The 6000-nt window shown below is 39.6% G+C and overlaps 1 protein-coding gene across 1 annotated transcript in view; it reads right to left on the reverse strand.

The window, feature by feature from the left end:
- The window catches only part of HAPLN3 (hyaluronan and proteoglycan link protein 3), a 229961-nt gene that overhangs the window by 130865 nt on the left and 93096 nt on the right, over positions 1 to 6000 (reverse strand). The window lies entirely within an intron of this gene.

A 6000-nucleotide genomic window follows, 5' to 3' on the forward strand; every position in this document is an offset into this window, starting at 1 on the left:
TTACTGTTCTATCATGTCAGAAGCCACAAGAAAAAATTGATTCTACATCTCCTAGGTTTGATGACAGGAGGTATCACCAGATATCAACTTAGAGTTTTCCGGCAGTGTCTATCAGCTCAGAGGTTATTCAGACATTGGCTGATGAATTTTCAGGTTTTGCTGACAAAGATTTGAAAGTTTTATATCCAGAATGGTGGCAGGAGTCCTCAATAGTCTTCCAGGGCCATACCTTTGTAATACCTTTTCCACAAGCCACAAAGACCATGGATGCTTCTCACTTAGGGTGGGGAGATTTCTTGGAAAAGATGGTACAGTGAACATGGTCTCCTACAGAGGTCAGTCTTTACATCAACTTTATGGAGATGAAAGTGGTTCTCCTAGTATTGGAGGCCTTGCAGCTTGCTCTTTCCACAGGTTTGATCTCAATCTAGACAGACAATATGTCAGTGGTCTAGAAAACCAACAAGCGGGGGGGGGCATTGTGTCAGGAGGCCAGAAGATTGCGGTACAGGGCGATGTGTTCTTATTGCTTTATGATATGAATGCACATTCCAGGGAAGTCCATTGTTCTAGCGGACAGGATGAGTAGCTCTGTCCTCCCTCACAAGCAGTCCCTCAATCCAACAGTGGCAGATCAGATTTTCAAAAGTAGCACAAAACACCAAACACCAAAATAATATATATATATAAATATAATTGTAAATATAAATATAATATAAATAAACATAAACATATAAATATACAAATATATAAATAAATATATGTATAATCACTATATATAAAAAAACACAAGAGATGATCTGGCAAATCAATCACCCTGCACAATTATATATATATATATATATATATATATATATATATTATTTATATATTTGTATATTTATATGTTTATATTTATATACATGCATGGTGAAACAGGAATTGGAAAGGAGTCGACAAGGGCAGCCTTAATAGTGCCAGATCAGATTTTCAGCCAATGAGGCTAAATGTGTTACAATCTTTTGCCTTTCCTTACAACACCAAGTGCAACAGATACTATGCCTTATCCCTTAGGAGAAAGAGTTGACAAGAGGTGCTCTGATCAAAAATTTGCCCTTGGGTCTCCTGTACACATTTACCCCTATCTGTCTCTCCAGCGGGTCCTATTTCTATCACAGGCAAGGTTTAAGTCTTTTGAAGGGGTCATTCTGGTGTTGCTTCTTTTTGCAGATATGCAGGAGGTCCACCAGGATGAGGTCTGACATGACCTGTATGCCAGGAATAGATCTCCCCTCAACAGCCTATAGGAGGCAGAATACAGGGTAGGGCCTTGAGGAAGTCTGCATAGGACATTTTACTTATGCCCTGTATTTTTTAGTGAGGAAATGCTGTGGCCATTCCATTTTTTGGATATGCCTGGTTAGGTACATACCAAAGGGGGCACTGTACTCAATGATAAGTCTAATGAAGGTTGAATACAGTGGAACAATGACTTTCTTGGACAGAGATGACATGCCTTTGTTTATTAGTTGCGCAACATAGAATGATTTCTTCACTACTGTATCCACATGATGGTCAAAGGATAGATTACTGTCTATGTCTGTCCCTAAGTCCCTAACTACTGGGAAAACTCTAAGCGGTGTGTTGTCAATGATAGTTACCAGGGGTGGATGACTTACTGAAGGATGCTGTTATGCATTTCTTGGCATTTAGTTTTAGTACATGGTTCTGACATCAGTTGTTTGCCTGTGGCAGTCTTTCATGGTAAACATTTGCATCAGTGAGGTATTCAAAGACAGTTCCTAATTTAGAATCAGCTGCAAATTTAGTCAGCCAGAGATCACTGACATTGGCTTTGACTTTAGTGGAGTAAATGCCAAAAAGGAGTGGTCCAAGGACTAATCCCTGAGGGACTCCACTTGTGACTGGCCTCTTTCTAAAGGTGGACTCCCCAGGTCTAACTTCTTGGGTCCTATTTGTGAGCCAGCTGGATATCCATCTGTTGACAGATGGTTTAGTAGCTAAACTCTTGAGTTTGTCAACAATACCTGAGTGGGGTATTTTGTCAAATGCCTTGGCTAGGTCAATATAGGCAGTGTGAACAATTTTCCCTCATCCATTGCTTTAGTGACCTTCTCAAAGAAGTCCACCAGGTTGAATAGGCATGATCTGCCCTTGATGAAACCAAACTCTGTTGGGCCCCATCTTTGGAGGTTTACTATATCATTACTGATCATTTCCATGATAATTCTTTCTATGGCTTTGCATATAAAACTAGTGAGACTTATGGGTCTGTAGTTTGCAGGGTCTGTAGATTGCCTACTTTTGTGCAGAGGAATGACTGTTGCTGTTCTCCATTCTTGAGGCATGAAGCACGTTTGATGGCTACAGTTAAATAGCAATTCCAGAGGGCCTGGTAGGTCATGTTTCATGCTATTTAGAAGGCATCCTGGGATACTGTCTGGGCCCATTGATGCAGTGTCCTTGGCCTTAGAGAGAGCATTAAGGATCTGTTTCCTAGTAATAGCAGGTGGAGTTATATTTGATGGTATTTCCTGAGGTGAGGTTGAGGGGGAGAGAGGGGTAAAGTTGGAGCTGAATTTGTCAGCCAGTAGGATTGCTATATCTTGTGGTTCAATATAGGTGGCTCCATTTACAATGAGCTCTGCATACAACTGTGTATTGGCTTTGAGGTTGCGGACATAGGAAACTTGTTAAAGGTGTGTCCAAAGTAAAGCTTTCCTATTGCTTATCTGATTGAATCTCTCATGTTTACAAAGAGAATGTTTTTCCTTACCCAAACCTCTGAAGGCACACTGAACTAGATCTGTGGCCAGATCTACAGCTTTCTTCTCCAGGGTATTGCTTGCTGACATCTGTGTTGCAGCTACTCGGTCCAATGCCCATACCTTCATTTTTCACTATCAGTTGGATTTACAATTAAGGTTGTGAGCTTACTTTGGTTCAGCTGTGCTCTGTAATATCCTTCCATGAGACCTCCCAAGTGTACTAGCAACTCAGAATCTGTCCCACCATTTGAGAATGGGTAGAAGAGACTCCATCAGATACAAATGTTATGTATTTACCATAATGACAGATCTGCATTGTCTGTGTCTGTCCTTCCTCAACCTTCATTTCACCTTCTCCTTTCCTTGAGCTGTTTTTCCTTTGACTCCCGGAGTGACTGTACTGATCCACCTTGGCTTGATCATGTACTCTTCATGTCCTAGGTTTGGCAGCTGGTTTCTTCATAGTATTTGATCTTTGGTTTTTATAAGTCTGGGGGCAATCTCCTTTACTCTGGTATGAAGCAAAATCAATCTGAGGTAGCTCTCTCTTTGCAGGAGATTATGGGTAACAGAAGACGCCTGAGCACTACATCTAAAAATTGAAAATGGCTGAAGTGGGATCCAAGTTGGATCCGATAACCCATCTGTTTTTTATGCAAAGTCATAGACAAGATGGACATAGTTCAACTGAGTTAGTTACTAGAACTTGGGTATTTAAAGAAGTAAAAATGTAATACAGAATATATCAGAGATGCAAACATTGGTGCCCTTAGCCATGGCATTATAGTTCTTTTCTTTAATGTAAAGAATCTGGATAGAAAAATAGGGCATCAGCAGACAGTGATATATGAGTGAAGGCTGAGTATCATTCATATCACATAAACAAGGGCCATTGACAAGGGGGGATGTGGACATACCAAGGTGCAAATTGTTTAGGAATGACAGAAAAGCAAAGAAGAGAGGCCTGGTGGTTGATGAATGAGCCTCATAAAGAAGGACATTAAATGAGAGATCAGAGAGAAAAGGAGAAGCATCCCACAAAGGAATAAATGCAGCATGCAATATCAGAATGTAGAGTAAGTGTACTGGCAATTAAGGAGGAGGAGGTGTACAAATGTTTACGGCTGACATGGTGTATCAGTCCCCCAGACATATCAGTGATGGAGGATGACGTACTGAAGGAAACAATAATGGAGGCTTTTGACAAAACTTTCCATACCCAATAAAAGGGAACTTTCTTCAATGATAACATTACTTTAAAAAAACTGTGACTCTAGGACACATCAGTCCTTTTCAGTCAAATTTAAAAACAATAAAGCTAGCATTAGCTACAGCAGCTAATAATGATGATAGCAGGCATTTTAATCTATGTGTAATATTAGTTTTATGAACATTTTCACATATTTCATGACATTCAGCACTAAAGACATTTAGCAGATGTGTTGAAATTACAATAATTAAGCTAATGTGTGTATGAAGATTGGGTGAAGATGGGTGAAGGTTGCCAGCTTAGCCAGATAGAATTTTGGAGATAATTCTATCATCTGTAAATATTAATGTAAACCGCAGACTTGTTGTCTTAAATGGTAAAAAATAGTATTACATGTGGAACTGGAAAAATGCAACAACAGTGCACTCTACTGACCAAGTAAAACATGTTGTGACTCTTTGATGTAAACACTGCCCAAGCCAGTTTAGATGAAGGAATTTTTGCTATTGTTGTAAGGCCAGAGTTAATGGCCAGAATTTGCATGCATACATGTCCTTTGTTGCTCTGGTTTCTGCCCAGAGGGGAAGAATGTAAATGTAGTTTCTGTTAACCTGGGAACCCAGGGAAGTGTGAAGAATGATGTAATGTGAACCAGGAATGTGATTTTAAAAACAGATAGAATCAGAGAGCATTAAGCATTTTTGTCTTGACCATCCAACTCATCAGCACTTTGCCTGTGTTCTATATGTAAGTTTATCTTAGACTTGTATTTTCTCTTAGAAATAGCTAGAAACTAGAAAGATTAGACTAAGTGTTTTTCTGTGAAGTCAGAAACGTACTAATGAATTATTTTAAGTATTTATCTGTGATCTCTGAACTGTTGGCTGGCACTGTGTAGTAAGAAGTATTGTCTTGTGTTTTTATTATTTAATATTAAGTATTTTAAAACCTTTCAACTGTGGCTGTTTTGTATAGAGATAAGTTAAGCCCTAAGAATACATTGCATGTATACAGGGATCCTGCACCAAGTTACTCTAATAAGCCTTGACTGTTTAGTTATACTACCAATCAGATAATAATATTGCACAGTAATAATTGGGGCCTTTGAGTAGCTGATAAATATTAGATGGGTGGTGGCAGTGATTTCTACCGTATAGTCTGGGTAAAAGGGGCACAGCTGGAGAACCTGTGCCAGCCTTCCCCAGGAGTTTCTGTGTGGTTGTATAAACTCTTACCTCAAAGTGTGTATGTGTCAGCTACTTGGGCAGGGACACAAAGCACTGGTTGGACAGTGCTGGAGGTTTTAGCTTGCCCACTAGGCTGAGATCTGGACCCTACAGCTGTGCCAGTGGGGAGTCTTACTGGGGACCTGGAGAGCAAGGGAGTGACAAGCCCCAGACTGACTGTGATCTCTGTGTGCTCTTAAGGAAAATTGCACTTTACTGTGTGTATTTGTTATCCTTTCCTCCTATATGAGATGGCCCTCACTGGTGTTAGTGGTGAGGATTGAAGTTCCTTGATTGCTGGGCCAGGGCACCGGCATCACATTGTGTTTTACTCTTTTAATTAAAAATGTATTTAAACTGTCTTGTGCTGAGCTGTTTACACATTACTGCATGAAATGACTTGCACATGCTTATTACATCTGTGATGAGATACTGGACTTCCCTTAACATCCGATGAAAAAATTGCTGATAAAACTGCAAAAAATAATCCAAAATGCACAAAGCTGCACAAAATTCTGATGAAGTGGAAGGGGGGACACATAATTTCCTGAAAATATTCTGTCTTTTGGAATACTTAGAATTTTGCTTTCTTATGTTCTATTTTCAGTGTTGCATTGTGTTTTATAGGTTGCACTCTTCATAAATATTGGTGCATGGTGGAACAAGGATAGCAAGCAGTACTGCTACTTATCAATGTTCATAGTGACTTACAAAGATCCAAGGAAATCATTTTTCCATTGTATTTGGCATTCATCAGAACTATCATTGAGTACAGTGCCCTCTTTGGTATGTACCT

The sequence above is a fragment of the Protopterus annectens genome, chromosome 7.part0 (assembly GCF_019279795.1).
Source record: "Protopterus annectens isolate FY-2018-M chromosome 7.part0, PAN1.0, whole genome shotgun sequence".
Classification (NCBI taxonomy): domain Eukaryota; kingdom Metazoa; phylum Chordata; order Ceratodontiformes; family Protopteridae; genus Protopterus; species Protopterus annectens.